A 25487-nucleotide genomic window follows, 5' to 3' on the forward strand; every position below is an offset into this window, starting at 1 on the left:
GATTGGACTAATCAAGACAAAGAAAAGTTTTTGAACGAAGTGAAGAATTTTTATTGTGATGACCCTAACTTATTCAAATATTGTCCTGATCAAATATTTCAAAGATTCATTCCCGACAATGAGGTAAGTAGTGTCATTAAACTTTGTCATTCTGAAGCATGTGGAAGTTATTTCTCGTCAAAAAAGACAGCTACAAAAATCTTTCAAAATGGATTTTATTGGCCCACCATGTTCAAGGACATGCATGCATTCTGCAAAACTTGTGAAAATTGTCAAAAGATTGATACTGGTCAAAAAGTTTTGTTTTATAATTCTCAACTCTATTCATTACCTAGAGAGCTAAGATCAAGATGGAGCAATCCTTATGGGGCCTGTGATATTGAGAATTCAATGAATGACAATGATTTTAAAGAAAATGGACATTGTTTGAAAGCTTACTTTGATAAGTTTCCTAGTGAAAATGAATCAATTGGTTGGAATGATCTTGTAGATAAAGGTTGATTATTTTGTTTTTCTCACATTGTTTTTGTTTTTCTTTTTGAGTGATTTTTGCTAGTTTCTCTCACCCCGGTTAAATGGCAGACAACGGTACTCCGTGACTTAAATCGGTTCTTTCAGTTACCCATAATAACTGATATTTGTGTATATATTTGTGCAATTCTTTGTATCTCTCTTCTAATTCTCATTTGAAAATGGACACTAATCTTGAAAAATTGAAAAAGTATTTTCTCGCTCTGCCTCAGAATGCGATTACAAAAATTTACCGTGCTAGATGTGCAAGATTGAGATTGTTAATGAATCATAGAATTCCTGAAGATATTCGCTGGTTGATTGAAGCAAAGGTCCGATTATCAAGTGAGTCCTTTAACTTTTTCATTTCACACATGCCTGGAACAGGTAAAAGCACTTTTACAAAGAAACGTCGTGCAAAACGACTAGAAGTCTGTCATCGATGTGCTAGATGGACTTGTAATACACAATGTCGTTCTTTAGGAATGGTATCTATAAACCGTGAAGATAAAATACAATTCATTAAGGATGGCCTGAGTAAGGAGTCTTTAGATAATCTTCTATTGACTCTTGAGACGCATCCTAGTGGAGATGTGCATCGTGTAATTCTTGATTTATGGCCATTATTTCATAAAGAACATGATCGACTTAGTCTTGGGAATCTGACTAAAAAAGACCCTGTTTGCCAGTTTTTAAGAAAACTGGATGGGAAGCCTATCCCCGACCCATAGAAGGCGTTTAAGCCGTTCTTAAACGTAAAACCAAGGGAAGATATGAGCCACAATCACAACTACCTGTACATACACATGCTTTTTTTCAAAAGTAAATAAATAAATAAATAAAAAGAGAGAGAGAGTGTGTGAGACTCTAGCTGGCCTACATATAGATGTTATGATTGCCTTTCTAAAGAGTGTGAGACTCTAGCCGACCTACATATAGGTATTATGATTGCCTTTCTCATTTCTCATCTATAAAACCCTCTCTTCCTTCCTTTTATTTCTACTCAACCCATAAATTCAACAAATACAGAAGTGTGTAGAAATGGCAAGTTCCTCAGGTCATCAAATAAGAAATATTTGTGTTTTCGGTGGATCTAGTCCTGGGAAAGAAAAGGAGTTTTTAGAATCAACAAATCATCTTGGTCAGGTGCTAGCTGAGAGAAAGATTCATTTAGTGTATGGGGGAGACAGTCTTGGGTTAATGGGAGGTGTGTCAATAGCTGCATTTTTAGGAGATAGTCAAGTTTTGGGGGTCATCCCTAAAGCTTTGGCACAAGGGGACATCATTGGAAAAACAATTGGAGAGGAACTTCAGGTCTCCACAATGTCAGCTCGAATGAATGCAATGTTTAACCATATTGATGCCTTCATTGCTTTACCAGGTGGTCTAGGCACATTGGAAGAGATCTTTCATATTTCCTCTTGGGCTCAACTGCACATTCACCATAAACCCATAGGTTTGTTAAATGTTAATGGTTATTATGATAAGTTGTTGTCTTTTCTTGATCATGCTGTGGAACAGGAATTTCTAACATCTTCTGCACGACAAATCATAATATCTGCTGCTACTGCTGAACAATTAATTGACCAGCTACAATCCTTCATTCCTATAATTGATCCTTCCATGAGTCGCATAAATTGGTCAACTAAGGAAAGCCGTAAAAAGCTTAGATTGGATTTGAGCCTTCATTTGTGAATTTTTGTGTCTTTTGGTTTTATTATTGTGTTTTGTTATTTCTTATTTTTGTTTTAGTGTGTTTCAGGTTTGTCGGTGTTCATTATTTCAGGTGATATCTTCTATACTCTATCTTTCTACCTTAAAACATTGAGGACAATGTCTCGTTTTGGTTGGGGGGAGAGGGTAGTAGTTGATAAAAAAAAATTGTTTTTCATTTCATAAAGCATGTGCATAATTGTTGTTACTAGGATGGTAGAGTAAATGAGCTCTTTTGTTAAAGTGACTCTTAAGACGCATCTTAGTAACCATTCTTAACAAGGTCTATTATAATACTTCCTGAAATATTCAGATTTATAAACTCTCGCATTGTTATCACTTAATTCTGCTCACATACTTATTTAACATGTATTCTTAAACCTTAATTTACATACACACACTTTAACATATGATTGTGGGTTGCATATTGGATTATTACATTATTTATGTTCTTTTGTTAAAGGTAGCAACTAAGGAAAAGAGATTGTATATAATTAAGAAAAAAAAAACATGAAAAAAAAAGAAAAAGAAAAAAAAGAAAAAATGATGATAATAAAAATGTAGATAAGTTTGGTTTCGTAGCCTCCTTAACCTAAGAAATTAAGCCCGAAGGGGTGTTTTAACACCTAATACCCTAAAGTCAACTGACTTGAGAGCTATTGGCCCAACGCTTGTTACATGGGTTGAGGAGAAAAGCTTAAGGAAATCAAACATTGCACTATCTACATATCAGTATCTACGACCCGAGTTACTAAGCTCGTAGGGGTGTCTTAACACCTAATGTCCTAAGACCAACTGGTCTAGGAGTCATTAGCTGAAAGCTCGTTACATGGGTTAAAGATGCATGATGTTTTTAAATTATATGTATATATATTAAAAAAAAGAAAAAAAAAGACAAAAATAATAATCCCAGCCCAAGGAAGTTAACTTTAAACATTAGAACAAAAATTTTGTTTTCTTCCAAGAAAAGCCCCATAATTATGTGTTGATACATTGAGCACAAAAGAAAGGTTTATTAATATCTTGTTAAGAGGTATTGAGCAGATATATAAATTTAATGAGAGTTTGTTTATCTGAATAGATTAATGGAAGTTAAATGATGAATACCTTGCTTTGTGGAATTTGCAAATTGTTTTTCTATTTAACGCTTTGATTACTAGGCACTAGTAATAAGATGGTTGGGGGGGGTGTGATTAGTACTTAAAAGTGCATTTTTATCATGGTTTTATATCATCATTTTGCACTTGATGTATCAATAACTCCTTAACCAAAGCATGTTTTATAATAATATATCTAATAATATAAGATACCTTTAATTTGTGGTAAATGTTCATTTTAAATGCAGGCCTATCACATAAATGAAAGGATTGATTGATGACTTTAAGAACTTAAATTGCAAGGATAAAGAGATGGCCAAACTTAGAAAAGAGATGTCGGTGCAATCCAAACTGGAACACTGTTCAGTAATTGGGTCATATCTAGAGCTATATATCTCAGATTTAGTTCTAATTTATATGGATGGAAAGGTAAGACATAGGCCTACAACTTTCATATGGAGCTCAAGATCTAAAAAGGCCATTTTTAAGTCCAAATTATAGCAACAACAAAGAAGCCCGAATCTGTCTTCCAGCCCGAGCACTGTTCAGTATTTTGGCTATATCTGGAGTTTTAGAAGTCCAAATGAGCTGAATGTTTTACACAAGAATGATGAGACAATTGCCTACAAGTTTCATGTTTTCAACTGGCTCCAATTTGGACTTTATCAATAACGTTTTGGGCAGACAAGAGAAGATAAGGATTGTCACCAAGTCAAAAGTTGGCCACCCACTTATCAATTAGTCATCAAATCAATAGTTTCCAATTTTGGCCTATAAAAGGAGGCATTTGCCATGCATTTAGGCATCTTGGTTTCCAGATCAAGATCATGCTCTTCCTTTCTCTCTTTGTATTTTTTGTAATGTTTATGCTTTGCTTTCATTAATATTAAGTTTATGCCTTTCATTTCCTTTCCTTTACTTAGTGTAGCAACAACAAAGAAGCCCGAATCTGTCTTCCAGCCCGAGCACTGTTCAGTATTTTGGCCATATCTGGAGTTCTAGAAGTCCAAATGAGCTGAAGTTTTTACACAAGAAAGCTGAGACAATTGCCTACAACTTTCATGTTGCAACTGGCTCTAATTTGGACATTATCAATGACGTTTTGGGCAGACAAGAGAAGATAAGAATTGTCACCAAGTCAAAAGTTGGCCACCCACTTATCAATTAGTCATCAAATCAATAGTTCCCAATTTGGGCCTATAAAAGGAGGCATTTGCCATGCATTTAGGCATCTTGGTTTCCAGATCAAGATCATGCTCATCCTTTCTCTCTTTGTATTTTTTTGTAATGTTTATGCTTTACTTTCATTAATATTAAGTTTATGCCTTTCATTTCCTTTCCTTTACTTAGTGTAGCAATAACAAAGAAGCCCGAATCTGTCTTCTAGCCCGAGCACTGTTCAATATTTTAGCCATATCTCGAGTTCTAGAAGTCCAAATGAGCTGAAGTTTTTACACAAGAAAGTTGAGACAATTGCCTACAACTTTTATGTTTGCAACTGGCTCTAATTTTGATGTTATCAATGGCGTTTTGGGCTGACAAGAGAAGATAAGGATTGTCACCAAGTCAAGAGTTAGCCACCCACTCATCAATTAGTCATCAAATCAATAGTTCCCAATTTTAGCCTATAAAAGGAGACATTTGCCATGCATTTAGGCATCTTGGTCTCCAGATCAAGATCATGCTCTTGCTTTCTCTCTTTGTAGTTTTTGTAATATTTATGCTTTGCTTTCATTAATATCAAGTTTATACTTTTCATTTCCTTTCCTTTACTTAGTTAACTCTTATCTTATTTATGTTCTTATTTTGTTTATCTATTTTGCTTTCTTTCATTATGTCTAGCTAAGTTAGTTATGTCAAGGTGAAAAGGTTACACTAATGGTGTAAGAATAAGTATAATGTAAACTTAATATGGACTTTAATGTTTGATACTAACATGTTTTATATTTATTATCTTGTTCACTCTTTAATACTTTGCTTGTTAAATGACTAATCTTGATTTATGTTGTATAACACTTGGTACAACAAATGTTTGGCACTTTTATAGCCCATAATGTATGGTATAACCGACACCTAAGCTATGAAAGGACCTTGATTTGTTGTTAACATAAGTTATAATCATGAATGCTTGACGAGATTTACAAGTATTAGCATTAATTGAATAAGATGACTAAAGTAATCATGTTAACAATATATAATCTGATTGGAACCTCCTTTGTGTGGTTTCCAATTCAATAATTAGAGTTTATACTATACTTGTTTGATATACCATTAGTGGAACCTCTAACCTTGACATTTGTTATTATTATTGTTTAATCCTTACATTAATTTTCCATCTCCAAGTTCTCATCATCTTCTTCTTCTTCTCTTTCTTTATTATTATTATTATTACTACTACTACTATTACTACTACTACTACTACTACTACTACTACTACTACTATTATTATTATTATTATTATTATTATTATTAGTATTATTATTATTAGTATTATTATTATTATTATTATTATTATTGTTATTGTTATTGTTGTTATTATTGTTGTTGTTATTGTTATTGTTATTGTTGTTGTATTATTGTTATTTATAATTTGTACAAATAACCTCCCTGTGGTTCGACCCCGGTCTTGCCGGGTTATTTATTACTTCGACACTCCTGCACTTGGGAGAAGACATCAATCTTTTAGTCGTGTCAGCCACCACCTTATAAATATAGGTTCTCTTGTCACATTGTTTTGCTAGGAGTACTACCTTTCAAGTCGTTTACTTGAATAATATTCACCAAGAGACAAATTTTGTATAAGAAGTTGGGTCAATGCCCTTTTCATTAATGCTTGATAAATTTATTACATTTATAAATAAAAAGGAAATATAAAATATATTAATCCATTTCCTCCATAAAATCTCTAGCCAAAGGTAAAAAGGCAAAGCTGTGGTTCTCAATCTTTCATAGAAAGACATCAATTTCAGCTAAGCTTTGGTGATAACGAATGATGTCCCTTCCCACATTTCATGCATTGATTCTAATAATTTGAGCATGTGCAGTAGCTTCGTTCATTTGCTTATTTGTCTTGGTCATCTTTTTCTATAAGCAACATATTGGTTTTATTCAAAGTAATGTCATTGGAGTTAATTTGATCCTTGTGTTTTTCCATTTCTGCTAGCTTCTCGTCCAAATACTTCACCTTTTCATGTTCCTTGTCAAGTTTTATCTCATTCTTCTTAAACATTAACTCTGTTTCAACAGCCTCAAAACCTTTCCTTTTACTTTCTTCTTTTGCAATCCCTGTTTTCCAACTCCATATATTTCTTGTTCAAATCCTCATACTTCCCAATCCTATTAGTTCGAACTAAGCTTGTGCTAATTTTTCTTGGTAATATTATGCGCTTCCTTATAAATCATTAAAGTCAATCTCCATTGCTTCAAGTTTAGAGCAACTTTGCATCCAATTCAAACTCATCCCTCCTAGCTCTTTCTCACTTTTTTCCCTAGCAATCTTCTCCTCACCCAACTTTAACTCAAGTTTTGTTATTCTTGCATCTCTAGATTGTATTTGCTCATCTAGAAATGCTCTTCTTCTATCTTTTTCCAATATCATTTCTTTTAACATTGCCTTGTCTTTCTAGCTTTTGCTCAACTCTATCCGAAGTTGTTCCACTTGTCTTCCCAATTCCTCTTCATTATTAACATTTTTCCTCTTAATAGGCTCTTCTATAGTTTGGGGAGATTTAACTACTACACAAGGCATGGCTGAAGCAGCTAAGTCTCTCCATCCTGCATATCCTTCACTTGCTCTTGGATCCTTTAAACCTTCTATCTCAACCAAAACCAAATGCTTTCAATCGTATTTGATGATCCCCAAAACTTTTTATGTATTAAGATCTCTGAATAGACCAAAGAATTGAGCAATTCCCAAAGTCCTTGAAATAAATTGCATGCCCCCAAGTTGTCTTACCATGAAGGCGGGAGCATAACTCACATAACCTATAATCCCTACCAATGGCACCCAATGTCTTTGTCCATAACTCATCAGATTTTCATTGTTGTTACCTATGAGGCTCTCCACTTGAAATCACTATTAGGCAAACTTTCTAATTTGTCAACCCAAACTTGATTGTCTAGATCTCCCCATTCTTCTTCTTCTACTACTTTCAAGGGTCTTTGGGTGAACCACCAAAAATTATTAAAGACAAGTTTTTTTTGTTTCGATATGGCTAACCATTCAAATATACAACTACTGCGTGCAACGTCTCATTGCTCCTTTTACGGTCCTCCTACAATGGTTAAGTGTCAAGATGGTTTCAGCTAAAATAGCAACCACTTGATTGATTTGTGTATTATCATACTCTACATAAGCAGCAACAACCTCCAAACTCACTACACCCGTCTGGCTTAGGAACAACACGAGGCCAAAAATGCCCAGGGAAATCAATCTCTCTTTTTTTAATCTTGACTTCTTTTCTAGTTCAATTTCTAGCATCCTTTATTTCAGACCGGTGGCATTCTTTTCCAAAAACTTTTTCAAGTTGGCAATTCTGAGCAGTTTTGACAATTCAGGGATGATCTTATCAGATCTCAAAGGAAAATAAATCTTATATAAATTGTTTGAAAACTTAGTCAACATCCTATATTCCTCCATAGTGGGACATAAGTCTATGTTTACAAAAGAAAAACACCGGTAGTCTGGATCCCAAAAATGAACTAAAGCTCACACAGGTGGGCTTAATACTTCTACCCTTGCAATCTCCATTACACGTCCGTATTTCCTAAAAATGCATCCTTTTCCACATTCTAAAAATGATTAACTTGTTCACCTCATTCATAATGCAATTCAGGTTCTTGAATGGTTACAGCTTCTTAGCATCGCTTCTAAGGCAGTCTTCTTCAATCAATTGTGACAGTTCAGAATTTTTCCCATATTATATGATGGAAAATTTAGCAATAGTGGCCATTTCATTCACAAGTCCTGCAATTCAAGATGTCTTAGGGTTAGACTTGTTTTGATGCAAAAGATATTATGGAGCATACAACCTAAGGATAGGTTCTAGTTCCTTTACGTGAGATATAGCGTATGTTTACTACTTGGTCTTTAAAAAAGGGTCTCTTACTGTCCTAATGATCGCCCTCATAAAGGCAATATGGTGGTTCAGTAGAAAGTTGGATGACACATGTACCAATCATTATTAGTCTAAACACTCAACAAAGAGTTGGGGTTTACACAAACTTCAACCTTAGCTCAAGTCATAAAGTAAGCTGCTAGTTCCCCACTTAACTTAAAGTTAAATGCTTGTGCCTTCAAAAAGATAATAATAATAAAGTGATGCATGACTATACCATGTATGACAGAATGTAAAGATGCATGCTAAAGCTTTTAAACAAAGTATCATTCATTGTAAAAAAACAACAACAACACATAGTATAATAAAAAACAATTACAAAGCTTAGTCCAAGGATCCCCAATGAAGTCGCCATGTTGTCACACATCCCTTGCGCGGAGAGCGGCGTCGCGGCGATCCTTGATTGATTTCAGGGTCTTTTGTTTTGATTTGTGGATATAAAGGAGTCGCCACCTAGTATTTTGGTCATTAGGAACCCCAACTAGTCTTTCAGAGAATCTAAGACAAGGGATTGGTTGCGTAAAAGGAAGATATTAGCACCCCTAGTACGCCCTACCTAAGGTAAGCTGCTTGATATTTGGTTTGCTTTATAATTTTTATGGTGTTGGTGTTTGCTAATTCCATTAGTTTTTCTAGGTTTGATTCAAACTAAATTTATTAAGATAGAAATCTAATGAGATTTCATATGCCTTAAAAGCTCATTTTTCCTTTAGTATTTCAAGATTTTGTGACTCATAAATCGTAAAGAGGAGGGATAAAAATTTAGAAATGTAAGGCACTTTAAAAGCCTATTTTTGTCTTAGTATTTTATACTCTCACGGCTTATAAACTGTGAAGTAAAAATAAAATTAAAATATCCTTAATTATAATCAAGGCTTCTTTCAAGGATGTGTGATGACTTATTATCCCTAGAAAATTATTTTGGATATTTACCACTTAGAGTTTCTTTATCCAAATATTAATAGTGAATAATAACAATTGATTCCCATTAAATATTTTGGATATTCATATCTTTGGGATTTCTTTATCCAAACATTAACTGTGAATAATACATGAATTCCCTCAAAAATAAAATATTTATTTTTTTTGGAATATTGGTCGATATCCTTTGGAGTTTTATAAACATGTTGTAAAATCAAAAAATATAAGAAAATAATATTTTTTGTGTTTAAGAAATTCATGTGAAAACATATTTTCAAAACTTCCAATCTTCTTTTGCATAAAAAAAAGTGTTCAAAACATGTTAGGATATTGGTTGTATGCATCACAAATGAAACATTTTTTTAGTAAAAAAACAAAAAACATGAGAGTTAGTCGGTAAAAAAACCATAATTCCAAAATTTGTAAAAAAAAAACTCAAAAACATTGACATATATAAAAATAAATTTTTCAAAGTTAAATTTTACTCACATAAGATTCAATTGGTTCACTTAAACCCAAATCCTATAAAAAAATCCTCATGCACCAGAAGATTAAGATTTGGAGATCGAAATCATAACAGAAACCATAACTCACCAATTTCGTTTTTCAATCTTTTAGTACCACCACACTTGTTTCATACATAAAGAAAAGACTTGAGCAGCACCCTTATATTAAACAATTAAAAACTAACAACACAAACCAAAGTCCATCTCTCTCTTATTTTCAAAAGAAAATAACAAAAATGAAAATGTGAACCAAAAGTCTGCCAAAAGACTACCTTGACTATAAAGGTAGTCTTCTCATGCCTTTTACTTTCTCCATAGAACATTCTCTTGCGTTATTTGCTTTCTCCTTTGGCTAAAACTTTGTTTAGAAGCAAAACTTCTCTTATGCAACAATATAAGACCAAGAGGTACCAAACAAAGGGGACTAGAGTTGGTGAAGGCCTTTAAGCCTCACAGTCTCTTACAAAAAAAAAAGGAAGGAGAAAACGTATTGACAAACTATCTAAACTTAACATGTATTAAAAAAACAAATGACCAAGTGTACAACTTGTTGCCAAAACAGAACAAAACGTACGTCCTAGACAAGCAGAAATAAGTTTTTTGAATGAACAATCAACAAACACCAGCTTTGAAATATTGCAAGGAAGGAGAAACTAAAACTTTTACTGCAAATCCTGCTAGTTCTGAATACCAAAGATGATGTGTCAGCCGATGGGCAAAGCTTCTACATTCTTGCCTCTGGTAACCACAGAAAGACTCCTTCTCTTTCCTTTCTCCTCTCTCTATTTTGGTCTTCTTTGTCTCTCCTGTTTTTCTTCTCTTTTCTATTTTTGTTTTCTTTTTCTTCCGTCTTTCACTTTTCTTCTTCTCTACTCTGTATCCTTTTTTCTTTCTTTAACATTCCAATGAAGGTTTTTTTAGTATCAAAGAAAAGCCTCCTTTCTTTCTCCTTGTTTTGCCTCCATCTCTTTTTTTTCCTTCTCTTTCTCTTTGATTTTCTTTGTTTTTTTTGCTCGTGAATTACCTCTCTCTTATTCTTTCTTTCCTCCTATTTGGGTTTCTTTTCCCCTGCTCTTCCTTTCTTTTTTTTCTATTTTTCCCTTTCATTTAGGTCAGAAACTTAGGCTTTTATATAGCCTATACATGGTTTATTTAGGAAACATTTAATGCATTAATTCTAAGATGTAAATCCCTACTGATTTGTAGTAAAAAAAATACATAAAGGAAATTGAAATTTTATGATTCTGATTTTGTGATCATATATAATTTCTTTCTAGTTTTTTAGAGGATGGTGTGGCTCCTTTCTTTTCTTCCATAGGGCCAACTGCTCCATTTGAAATGAGGCAATAAAAACATGGTCTACAGCTTTTCATTCAAGCGAGAGAAACATGGAAACCAAAGAAGAAATTTCACATAAAAAGGAAAGAAAGAAAACAACTAGCTATGTAGGTAAAAATGTGTTTTCTTCAATGTTTTCCTTTGACTGAATTCCTTTCTATTTTTTTTTATCTTTAATCAACTTCCTTATTTTAACACCTTTTCCATTTAGTCCTTGGTAAAAAAAAAAGGGGCTTCAAATTGGCCTGCAATTGGTCTTCAATCTATAAGCATTTTGCAATTGTGTCCCTCCAAACTTGGGCAAAAATCCTTCTCACTAAAGTAATCCCTACTTTCACACTAGATATCCAAACATGAATATCGTGCACTTCTAATATTGAAATCAAGCAATTTAAAAGCCCAGATTTATCTACACGTCCAAGACTACAACTTTGATGAAGGAGTCAAAGTGTGATAAAATCGTTTTAGAGAACAGAATCTAGTAGTAATCTGGTTGATCAAAAGAGGGTCTCCTAATCTAATTCAGAAACTAACAAATGCCAAGAATCCTAATATAACTGAGAGTGTGTCTAAGAACAAATCAATAAAATTTATGAAGGAAAGAGAGTTTTTTTTAGTGTCAAACTCAGGTCAGGATCCTTCCCGCGATAGAATTCTCTGCCTCCATGTTAGATATTCAAACGAGAATACCTTGAGCTTTTGGTATCAAAATCAAGTGATTCAAAAGTACAAATTTATCTATTGATCTAGGACTATAACTTTGATGAAAGAGTCGAAGTGAAATAAAATCATTTTAGAGAATAGAATCTGGTAGTAATCTCGTTGGTCAAAAAGGATCTCTAGGTTCAATTTAGAAAATGACAATGTCGAGAATCCTGATATGATTGGGAGTATGATCTAAGAACAAATAAACAAAATTTATGATAGAAATAGAGTTTTTAGTGCAAAACTCGGGTTAGGATCCTTTTTATAGTAGAATTCTCTACCTTTACGTTAGATATTCAAACAGGAATATCTTGAGTTTCTGATATCAAAATCAAGCGATTCAAAAGCCTAAATTTATCTACACATCTAGGACTACAACTTTGATGAAAGAGTCGAAGTAAGATAAAAAACTTTTAGAGAACAGAATCTGGCAGTAATCTAGTTGGTTAAAAAGGTTCTTGATCTGACAATGTTGAGCATCCAAATTTGCTTGATAATTTGCCCTAAGAACAATGATCCCTAGGACCTAATAAAGTGTAGGTTAATTTTTTAACATGTCATGAGTGACAGAATATAGCTAGGATGGTCAGATATCGTACAAAACCAAGTTAGAATCAAAGCCTAAATTGGAACAAAAAATTACGACAGCAGCAAAACCTTTTTTTTAGTGCAAATTCTGAGGGATTGATCCAACCTTAAAGACCAAATAAAAAAGAAATAAATCTAGCATTATGAAGACTCCTGATCAATCTAAGAAAACATGATGATTTTGGTAGCAATAGGGAAGGATATAAAGAGTAGAAAACAGCTCAAACAAGGTTTCGAAAGGAAAAAAAAATTATTTGTTTGCTTTTGTCAATCTTCTAGAAAATATGAGCTAGACTCCTACACTCAGTTCGAAAGAGGTATACACCGTCTCTAGCATATGGGGTCCAAAATTGAGTAACAACACTAGTCAGCTACGAAAATTACAAATAAATGAGTTTGAGGAAATAAGAAATTATACATATGAAAATTCAAAAATTTATAAAGTAAAAATCAAAAAGTTTCATGATAAGAAAATACTTAGAGAAACATTCAATGTTGGTAAAAAAGTCTTGCTATATAATTCTCAACTCTATTTATTTCTTGAAAAACTAAGATAAAGATGCAGCGGTCTTTTTATTATGAAACATGTGTATCCATATGAGGCCTGTAATATCGATAATCCAAAGAATGGTAATGTTTTCAAGGTAAATGACCATTGTTTGAAAGTTTACTTTGATAATTTTTCAGTTCAAAATGACTCTATTGAATTAGGTGATCCTGTATATAAATATTAATTCTTTTTCACACATTGTTTTTGTGTTTCTATTTAGTGTGACTTTTATTTTGCTAGTCTCTCTCATCCTGGTCAAATGGTAGATAATGTTACTTTGTGACTCTTAAATCAGTTCTTTCAATTTCCCACAATAACTGATATATATATATATATGTACAATTCTTTGCTCTTTCTCCCTTCTTTGAATTTCTCCAATTCTCATTTGAAAATGGACACCACTCTTGAAAAATTAAAAAAGCATTTTCCCGTTTTACCTCATAATGCAATTACAAAAATTTACCATGCTAGATGTGCAAGATTAAGGTTATTAAAGAACCATGGAATTCCTAAAGATATTTGCTGGCTAATTGAAGTAAAGGTTCGATTATCATGTGAGTATTCCAATTCTTTCATTTCATACATGTCTGGAATAGGTAAATGCACTTTTGCAAAGAAACATCGTACAAAACGACTAAAAGTCTGTGATAGAGGTGCTAGGTGGGCTTGTAATCCAACATGTCATTTTTAGGAATGATATCTGTAAACCGTGAAGATAAAATACAATTCATTAAGGATGACCTGAGTAAGGGGTCTTTAGATAATCTTGTATAGACTCTTAAGACGCATCCTAATAGAGATGTGCATCGTGCAATCCATGATTTGTTAGTGTAATTCCATAAAGAACATGCTCAACATAGTTTTGGGAATCTAACTAAAAAAAACCATGTTTGCTAGTTTTTAAGAAAACTTGATGGGAAGCCTATTCCCAACCTATAAAAGGCATTTAAGTTGTTTTTGAACATAAAAAAAAAGGGAAGATCTGAGCTACAATCACAACTACAATTTATGCTTTAGTTTTAAATTTTTTTTTCTTTTGGTTTTATTAATAGCATAATATTAGTGTTTTGTTATTTCTTATATTTGTTTAAGTGTGTTTCAAGTGATGTCTTCTATACTCTATTTTTCTACCTTATGACATTGAGGATAATGTCTCATTCTAGTTAAGGGGAAATGGTAGTAGTTGATAAAAAAAACTAACTAACTACTTTTACTTTTAATAAAATCATTTGACAAAATTATTGTTACTAGGATGGCAGAGTAAAGGAGTTCTTTTGTTAAAGTGACTCTTGAGATGCATCTTAGTAAACATTCTTAACAAGGTCTATCAGAATACTTCTTGAAATATTCAGGTTTACAAATTCTCGCATTATTATTACTTGATTTTACTCTTATACTCATTTAACAAGTATTCTTAAAACTTCATTTTCACACATACACTTTAACATATGATTGTGGGTTGGACATTGTATTATTACATTAATTATGTTCTTTTATTAAAGGTAGCAACTAAGGGAAGGAGATAATATATAATTTACAAAAAAAAATGATAATATTAAAGATAGTAAAAACGTAGATAAGTTTGGTTTCGTAGCCTTCCTAACCTAAGCCATTAAGCGCGAAGGGGTGTTTTAACACCTAATACCCTATAGTCAACTAACTTGAGAGCTATTGACCTAGTATTTGTTATATGGGTTAAGGAGACAAGTTTAAGGAAATCAAACATTGCACTATCTATATATCAGTATCTACAACCCGAGTTACTAAGTTCGAAGGGGTGTCTCAATACCTAATGCCTTAATACCAATTAGTTTGAGAGTCATTAACTTAAAGCTCGTTACATAGGTTAAAGATGCATTGTGTTTTAAGTTACATGTATATATATATTTTTTTAAAAAAAGATAATAATCCAAATCCAAGGAAGTTAACCTTAAACATTATACCAAAATTTTGTTTTTTTCAAAGTAAAGCCCCATAACTATGTGTTAATATATTGAGTAAAAAAGGAAGGGTTATTAATATCTTTTTTAAGAAGGATGAAGTAGATTTATAAATTTAATGAGATTTGGTTTATTAATATAAATTAATGGAAGTTGAATGATGATTACCTTGCTTTATGGTACTTACAAATTATTTTTCTATTTTAACGCTTTGATTATTAGGTGATTGTGCATTAAAAGTATCATTAAATCTCTTATTTTACATATGTATTTATTATTTTTATTTAGGTTTTTATAATAATTGATGTGTTTTTTAGTAATGAAGTTTCTTTTAATGTTTTGCTAGGTTTTTGGAACTTAAACAAATTACGTCAGAAAATTTAATGTTGGAATTCGGAACATTGAAGAGAAATTTAGTTGAAGTTTGAAGCAAATCTTGGTTCAAATAAGTGCTCTAAATTTTCCCTAAAAAAATCAATTATATTCCAACCTTAGAAAAGATTATCATATGATCTATTTCAAGCCCAAACTTGCCTTATATAATGTGCAAACTTCAACCATCAAACACTCAAGGTTTTAATGTCAATCTTAGCCCAAATAATAGGTACATTTGTATCCTCATATGATGCTTAAATTCAGCCCTAAATCAGCCTTTAAATCAGCCCAAACACAATCCATGATCTTACATGTCCATACAACAAATAACAATTGATTTATTATAGGTAATCCATTGATCCAAGAGAGCAAGCACATGGCTGGAAAACTAGAGGGGACATTATTATATTATTTTGGGTCAAAAAGAAGAAAGAGACAGCTCATAAAGGAGGAAGAAAAACTTGCACTAAAGTGGTTTCCAAGCTGGCCTGATTTGATTTTTCAGAATAGTTTTTGGTGCTTTGCCCATAACCTTTGACTCAAGTGTCCAAATGAGCTATTCTTTAATGATCTGGAAAGGTGACAGAATTTTCTATAAATATGTCTCTAATAGACATCTCCAAGAAAGGCTGCTAGGAGAGTCTAAATTGTTGTCCCAAGTTAGCATTATATTTGTGTCCAAATTTTTACTGAAATTATGTTGTGTTCTTCTTTGTAGATTTTAGTTTGTAAAACTTATTATTTTAGTTTAGTTCAAGTTATTTCATATTTATTAAAGTGTTCTTATATATAACCATGGTTGGCTAATCTTTCTTTGAATCGAAATTAAGGATGATGGTGGTTGAGGTGAGTTCTTTAAGATATAAATGAATCTTAATGTTTATCTTCTCATTTTCTTTATGAATGCTTTATTATTGCAAAGAAATTTTAGAAATCATTTAGGTAATGTTATAATCTTAATTTTTATGCACAAATGCTTGACCGCTTTTTATGATCGGCTTATTTTAACTCGCAAGTGCACGAGTGTGCGATGTAACAATTAACTCGGTAAGATCGAGGTCATATCCATAGAGAGCTAGATCTGGAAATTAAGCTAAGTAACAAAAAAAACTCAAGAGAAATTAAATTAACAATAACGTGGTTGAAAATAATTGATGGATTTGTTTTTAAAGATAAAAAAAATGTAAATAGATTTTAAATGACAAGAAAAAGTAAGTCTTGGTCCAAATCAATTTTAATGGTGATGTATTGGTGATTTCTTCAATATATATAAGATAACTCAACCTAATATCAACGATGGTGATATTGGATTGGAAGATATTACAATGAAGATTAGAAAGATGAAGATTGATTATTGCTTAAGAATGAACAAGTACTTTCATATTAAGTAAGACATTGAATCAAGCAATCTCTATACCAAAACTAAAGTTTGTGCATAAAAATTCAAGATTATAACATTACCTAAATGATTTCTAAAATTTCTTTACAATAATAAATCATTCATGAAGAAAATAAGAAGATAAACATTAAGATTCATTCATATCCTAAAGAACTCACCTCAATCACCATTATCCTTGATTTGGATCCAAGAAAGAGTTTAGCCAACCATGATTATATATAAGAACACTTCAATAAACATGAAAGAACTTGAATCCAACTGAAAAAATAAGTTTTACAAACTAAAGAACCGAAATCTATAAAGAAGAACACAATACAATTTCAGAAAAAGCCAACCATGATTATATATAAGAACACTTCAATAAACATGAAAGAACTTGAATCCAACTGAAATAATAAGTTTTACAAACTAAAGAACCGAAATCTATAAAGAAGAACACAATACAATTTCAGAAACAATTCGGACACAAATCTGACTCTAACTTTGGACAGCAATTCGACCCTCTTAGAAGCTTTTTTTGGAGAAGTATATTAGAGACATATTTATAGGCAATTATGTTACCTTTCCAGATCATTAAAGAACATCTCATTTGGACACCTGAGTCAAAAGTTATGGGCAAAACACCGAAAGGTGTTCTGAAAAATCAAATCAAGACAGCTTTACAACTACTTTGGTGCACGTTTTTCTTCCTCATTTATGAGGTGTCTCCTTCTTCTTTTTGACCCAAAATAATGTTAAAATATCCCCTCCAGCTTTCCATCCATGTGCTTGCCTTCTTGGATCAATGGATTACCCAAAATAAATCAATTGTTATTTGTTGTGTGGACATGTAAGATCATGGATTGTGTTTGGGTTGATTTAAAGGTTGATTTAGGGTTGATTTTGGGCTGATTTGGGGCTGAATTTGGGCTGAATTTGAGCATCAAATAAGTATACAAATGTACTTATTATTTGGGCTAAGATTGACATTGAAACCTTGAGTGTTTAATGGTTGAAGTTTGCACACAACATAAGGCAAGTTTGGGCTTGAAATAAATCATATGATATTCTTTTCTAGAATTGGAATAGAATTGATTTTTGGGACAAATTTGGAGCACTTATTTGAACCAAGATTTGCTTCAATCTTCAACTAAATGTCTCTTCAATTCTTTGTTCTGAATTCTGACGTTGAATTTTCTGAATTAATTCATTTAAGCTCCAAAAACCTATCGAAACATTAAAACAAACTTCATTACTAAAAAAACACATCAATTATTATAAAAACAACCAAATAAAAACAATAAATACATATGTAAAACAAGAGACTTAATGACACTTTTGATGCACAATCAACAAACTTTAGTTTTGGTATAGAAATTGCTTGATTTAATGTCTTACTTAATATGAAAGTACTTGTTCATTCTTAAGCAATAATCAATCTTCATCTTTTTTAAACTTCATTGTAATATCTTCTAATCTAATATCACCATCGTTGATATTAGGTTGAGTTATCTTATATATCTTGAAAGAATCAACAATACATAACCATTAAAATTGATTTGGACTAAGGCTTACCTTTTCTTGTCATTTAAAATGTATTTACACGTTTACATATTTGAAACAAATCCATTAATTGTTTTCAACCAAGTTATTGTTAATTTAATTTCTCTTGAGTTTTTTTTGTTAACTAGGTTAATTTCCAGATCTAGCTCTTTGTGGATATGACCTCGATCTTACCGAGTTAATTGCTACATCACACACTCGTGCACTTGCGAGTTAAAAAAAGCCGATCATAAAACGCGGTCAAACAATTTTGGCACCATTGCTGGAGAGCTAGCAAGAAAAGGTAACAAATTTAGATTTGATTATTGGAAAACAAAAAAAATCATATAAAAAAATCAATTGGTTAGTTTTACCGCCTAAAAAAATTAAAAAAATAAATCAAATGGCTGGTTTTACAGCCTAAAAAAATTGACCTCAACTTTTCAGATATTGTACTATGGAATGGACTACTAGTAGTTGGATTTTGGTTGGTTCAACCATTTTTCTTTTGATGTTTATTCTAATTAGTTTATAATATTTATTGTTTATATTATAAGGCTGGTTTTACCGCCTCTTGTTTATTTTATTTTATCTTGTTGTATTGTTGTGATTTTTTTTTGAAGTACTTGGTTGATATTACCACCTTTTGTTTATTTTATTTTTTGTTCTATTGTTGTGATTATTTTTCATATATTTATTGTTTGAAGTGCTTGGCTGGTTTTACCGCCTTTTTATTCATGCTTGTTATAATTATCTTTTAATATGTATTATTGTTAATATTGCTTATTATTGGAGTGGAATTTTCTAATTAGTTATATTTTTTTTTTAGCTATTACTTTATTTTTTACATTTCATTTACTTTTATTTGCAATCTTCTTTTTCTTTTTCTTTTTGCTTTCTTGTAATATTCATATAGTTGTAATATTATTTTTTTCATCATGACTAATGTTGAAGATGTAGAGGGTGAAGGAAGTGTTCAAGGTAATGGACCTCCAAAATTCAATGATCAATCTAATTTTCGAACTCTTAGAGAGTATCTTCACCAAGCTAGACAAAGTACACCTTCGTGTATTATCTGGCCTCTTAACCAACAAGCTTTCAATTTAAAACCAGGCATGATCCAATGTTTTTGCACATATTATTATATCGATTATGAAAATCCATACATACACATTAAGGACTTTAAAGAGGTATATAATACTTTTATTGATAGAACATGCACCAAGGAAACTATTCAGCTTAAATTGTTTCCATTCTCTCTAAAGGATAAAGCCAAGCTTTGGCTAAACTCCCTGCGTCCTAAGTCTATAGGTACATAGAGGAAAATGCAAGCTGAATTTTTGAAAAAATACTTCCCCACTCATAGGACGACAACTTTACAATGTTAAATGATGAATTTTTCTTGTAGTCCAAATAAGTCATTTCACCAAGCTTAGGAAAGGTTCAAAGACTTGTAAAATGCATGCCCCCACCATGGTTTTGAGAAGTGGAGGTTAGTGAGTTTCTTCTACGACTCTCTTACCGTAAATTTTAAAAAGCTAGTGTCAACCATGTGTAATGGTGAGTTTTATGACAAAGAACTAAGTGAAGCCTTCAATTTTTTTAATCAATTGACTAAAAACACAAAACAATGGGAGACCTCTCTCCCACTTCATGTGGAGTCTGGAAACACCATTTCTCATTCAAGTGGTAAGTTTCAATTGAAAGAGACTGATAACCTCAATGCTAGATTAGCCTCATTAAGCAAATGGTTGAATTGATGTGCAATGGAACTTTTGAAGATAAAGACCCTGATGAAGCAATGGAGTGCTTAGACTTGTTAGCTGAAAATGCTCAAAATTGGGACACTGAGGGTACTTATGAGGCACCGAGTAAAACTCAACCTCATACATCTAGTGGAAGTATGTACAACCTTAGGGAAGATCATGACCTTCAAGCCAAGTTTGCATCTTTAGCTAGAAAAGTTGAGGCACTAGAATTGAAAAAGAGTGGTCAATTAAAATCTGTTGAAAACATTGCATGTCAAATATCTGAAACAAATGAACACTCAACCACTAACTGTCCAACATTGCCTTCTTTTAAGGAATGTCTCCATGAACAAGCCCATGCTCTAAACAGTTTCCAAAGGGTCAACCATAACCCATACACGCAAACATACAACCCTGGTTGGAGAAATCACCCAAATTTCAGTTGGAAGAGTGATAATAACAACGTACAAACTTCACAACCATCGTTTCAAGCACACCATAATTTCCAAACTTCTCATGGACATGCACCTCCTTATACTCCACCTCCTAGAAGAAATCTTGAGGAAACATTACATGCATTCATTGAAAAGCAAGAGACAATCAATACTCAACTTGCTCAAAACATGACAGATTTTAAAGATACTCTAGTAAAATTAACATCTGCTCTCAGTTTCCAAGAAAAAGGTAAGTTTCCATCTCAACCACAACAAAATCCTAAGGGGCAATACAATGCAAATGCAAGTAGTTCCGGAAGTCAACACATGAATAGAATTGATTTTTGGGACAAATTTGGAGCACTTATTTGAACCAAGATTTGCTTCAATCTTCAACTAAATGTCTCTTCAATTCTTTGTTCTGAATTCCGACGTTGAATTTTCTGAATTAATTCATTTAAGCTCCAAAAACCTATCAAAACATTAAAACAAACTTCATTACTAAAAAACACATCAATTATTATAAAAACAACCAAATAAAAACAATAAATACATATGTAAAATAAGAGACTTAATGACACTTTTGATGCACAATCAGTTTCCAATTGAATAATATGAGTTTATATTATACTTGTTTGACATACCATTAGTGGAATCTCTAACCTTGACATTTGTTATTATTATTGTTTAATCCTTACATTAATTTTCCATCTCCAAGTTCTCATCATCTTCTTCTTCTTCTCTTTCTTTATTATTATTATTATTACTACTACTACTACTACTATTATTATTATTATTATTATTATTATTATTATTATTATTATTGTTAGTATTATTATTATTGTTAGTATTATTATTATTGTTGTTGTTATTGTTATTGTTATTGTTATTGTTATTGTTATTGTTATTGTATTATTGTTATTTATAATTTGTACAATTAACCTCCCTGTGGTTCGACCCCGGTCTTGCCGGGTTATTTATTACTTCGACACTCCTGCACTTGGGAGAAGACATCAATCTTTTAGTCGTGTTAAGTTTTTGGCGCCGTTGCCGGGGAGGTAAGTTCTTGTATAAATTATAGTAGTTATTTTATTTTCTTTTTTCACTTTCTTGTATATAACTTTGTTTCTTTTCTTTTGTTTCTTCTTCTTTTGCTTTTTTCTTCTTTTTTATTTTATTCCTACACGTGCATGAAAGTATGGTCACATACATCAAGTGGTAGACTTTGTAGGGTATCCTCATCATTTTCAGAAAATATGGCCGAAGAAGATAATCAATCACTTCAAAATGAGAATAATGAGAATAACCGTGCTAGAACACTTAGAGACCACATGAATCCCACAAGAACAAGTGCACCATCATGCATAGTTTTTCCTCCTGATGCATCTCATTTTAATTTTAAACTAGGTATTATTCAACTTTTACCTTCTCTTCATGGTTTAGAATTGGAAAATCCATACTTGCATTTAAGGGAATTTGAAGAGGTCTGCAACACATATAATAATTTAAATTGTAGCATGAACACCATCAGATTAAAGCTTTTCCCTTTTTCATTAAAAGATAAAGCTAAAACATGGCTACAAAATTTAAGACCAGGATCCATTCGTGCTTGGGATGAAATGCAACAATAATTTTTGAAGAAGTTTTTCCCATCTCACAGAACAAACTCTTTCAAAAGACAAATCACCACTTTCACTCAAAAACCAGGAGAAACATTTTATCAATGTTGGGATAGGTATCGAGATTTGCTTAGTACTTGCCCTCATCATGGTTTTGAAACATGGAGATTGGTTTCACATTTCTATGAAGGGTTAACACCTAGAGATAAGCAAATGGTTGAATTGATGTGCAATGGAACTTTTGAAGATAAAGACCCTGATGAAGCAATGGAGTACTTAGACTTGTTAGCTGAAAATGCTCAAAATTGGGACACCTCGGGTACATATGAGGCACTGAGTAAAACTCAACCTCATACATCTAGTGGAGGTATGTACAACCTTAGGGAAGATCATGACCTTCAAGCCAAGTTTGCATCTTTAGCTAGAAAAGTCGAGGCACTAGAATTAAAAAAGAGTGGTCAATTAAAATCTGTTGAAAACATTGTGTGTCAAATCTGTGAAACAAATGAACACTCAACCAACGATTGTCCAACCTTGCCTTCTTTTAAGGAATGTCTCCATGAACAAGCTCATGCTTTAAACAGTTTCCAAAGGGCCAACCACAACCCATACTCCCAAACATACAACCCTGGTTGGAGGAATCACCCAAATTTCAGTTGGAAGAGTGAGAACAACAATGCACAAACTTCACAACCACCGTTTCAAGCACACCATAATTTCCAAAATTCTCATGGATATGCACCTCCTCATGCTCCACCTCCTACAAGAAATTTTGAGGAAACTTTGTATGCATTCATTGAAAAGCAAGAGACAATCAACACTCAACTTGCTCAAAGCATAACAGATTTTAAAGATACTCTTGCAAAATTCACATCTGCTCTCAGTTTCCAAGAGAAAGGTAAGTTTCCATCTCAAACGCAACAAAATCCCAAAGGGCAATACAATGCAAATGCAAGTAGTTTCGGAAGCCAACACATGGATCAAGTCAAATCAGTCACTACTCTGCGCAGCGGTAAGGTTATTGAAAAAACCTCTCTTGAACCTTATGAGAAAGATGATGAATCAATCTCTGAGGGTAAGGAAGGGGATGAATCTAAAAATTACAAAGAAACGACTGATTCACCGCCAGCACTTCCATTTCCTCAAGTCATGACCAAACAAAGGAAAGTTAATCATAACTCTGAAATTTTTGAAATTTTCAAACAGGTAAGGATCAATATACCATTGTTGGATGCTATTAAATTGGTTCCTTCCTATGCTAAATTTTTGAAAGATCTATGCACTGTGAAGAGGAAACTGAATGTGAAAAAGAAAGCCTTTCTAGCCGAACAAGTAAGTGCTATTCTTCATAACAATAATGCTTTGAAATATAAAGACCCTGGTTGTCCTACAATTTCTTGCTTTATTGGAGAGCATAAAATTGAAAGAGCCTTACTTGATCTTGGAGCTAGTGTGAATTTACTTCCATATTCAGTTTTTCAAAGTCTCAATCTAGGTGAGTTAAAACCAACTTCTATATCTCTTTTACTTGCCGATAGATCTGTAAAAGTGCCTAGAGGAATAATTGAAGATGTGTTAGTACAAGTCGATAAATTCATTTATCCTGTGGATTTTATTGTCTTGGACACAGAACCTGTTGAAGCATGTAATTCATTTCCTGTTATTTTAGGACATCCGTTTCTTGCAACCTCTAACGCATTGATTAATTGTAGGAATGGACTGATGAAGCTATCATTTGGAAACATGACATTGGAGATGAATATTTTCAACATTTGCAAGCAACCTGGAGATGATAATGATTTACAAGAAGTAGATCATATTGACGAATTAGTTTATGATCAATTTGAATCTACTTTAAGTAAAAATGAGTTGGATGAATCTGAAGATTTGCAAATGATTTATTCTAAGGAAGAAATCACGGATGAAACAAGCACCGAAAATGTTGATGCGAATATTTTGTCAACAGTGACAACAGATTCGACATCTGACATCACACCAATCGATGATTACTTTCCTAACGAATCCTTACTTTCTCTTAGTCCAATGCCTTGGTATGATAAAAATATTAATTTTCTTGCTTTCAGAGATTTGCCAGCTGATTGGAGTAATCAAGACAAAGAAAAGTTTTTGAACGAAGTGAAGAATTTTTATTGTGATGACCCTAACTTATTCAAATATTGTCCTGATCAAATATTTCAAAGATTAATTCCCGACAATGAGGTAAGTAGTGTCATTAAACTTTGTCATTATGAAGCATGTGGAAGTTATTTCTCGTCAAAAAAGACAGCTGCAAAAATCTTTCAAAATGGATTTTATTGGCCCACCATGCTCAAGGACACGCATGCATTCTGCAAAACTTGTGAAAATTGTCAAAAAGTTTTGTTTTATAATTCTCAACTCTATGCATTCCCTAGAGAGCTAAGACCAAGATGGAGAAATCCTTATGGGGCCTGTGATATTGAGAATTCAATGAATGACAATGATTTTAAGGAAAATGGAAATCGTTCCAAACTGGAACATTGTTAGGTAATTGGGTCATATCTGTGCTGTAGATCTCGGATTTAGGTCTTATTTATATGGATGGAAATGTAAGACATAGGCCTACAACTTTCATATAGAGCCCAAGATTTAATAAGGCTATTTTCAAGTCCAAATTATAACAACAATGAAGAAGTCTGAATCTGTCTTGCAGCCCAAACACTGTTCAGTATATGGCCTATATCTGGAGTTGTAAAAGTCTAAATGACTTTTATTTTTTTTCTAGAAAGCTGAGATAATTTCCTACAATTTCTTGCAGGTCGTTCCAATTCTGATATTATCAATGATGTTTTGAGCTGACAAAAGAAGATAAGGATTGTCACCAAATCAAGAGTTGGCTACCCACTCATCAATTAGTCATCAAATCAATAGTTTCTATTTTTTGCCTATAAAAGGAGGCATTTGTCATGCATTTAGGCATCTTGGTCTCTAGATTAAGTTCATGCTTTTGCTTTCTCTCTTTGTATCTTTGTATTGTTTAAGTTTTGCTTTCATTAATATCTTATTCATGCCTTTCATTTCTTTTTCTTTACTTAGTTAACTTTTATGTTATTTATGTTCTTATTTTGTTTATTTATTTTTCTTTCTTTCATTATGTTTAGTTAAGTTTATTATTTTAAGGTGAAAAGGTTATACAAATGGTGTAAAAATAACTATAGTGTTAACTTAACATGAACTTTAATGTTTGATACTAACATATTTTATATTTGTTATTTTGTTCACTCTTTAATACTTTTCTTGTTAAATAACTAATCTAGATTTATGTTGTATAACACTTTAGTACAACAAATGCTTGACACTTTCATATCTCATACTGTATGGTATAACCGACACCAGAGCTATGAAAGAAACTTGATTTGTTGTTAAC

At 32.3% G+C, this 25487-nt stretch overlaps 1 pseudogene; it reads right to left on the bottom strand.

Annotated features, from left to right (window-relative positions):
• Positions 1 to 6381: 6381 nt before the first annotated feature.
• The window catches only part of LOC105109338 (heterogeneous nuclear ribonucleoprotein 1-like), a 26753-nt pseudogene continuing 7647 nt past the window's right edge, over positions 6382 to 25487 (bottom strand).

This window comes from Populus euphratica, unplaced genomic scaffold (assembly GCF_000495115.2).
Source record: "Populus euphratica unplaced genomic scaffold, PopEup_1.0 scaffold438.1, whole genome shotgun sequence".
In the NCBI taxonomy this organism is placed as follows: domain Eukaryota; kingdom Viridiplantae; phylum Streptophyta; class Magnoliopsida; order Malpighiales; family Salicaceae; genus Populus; species Populus euphratica.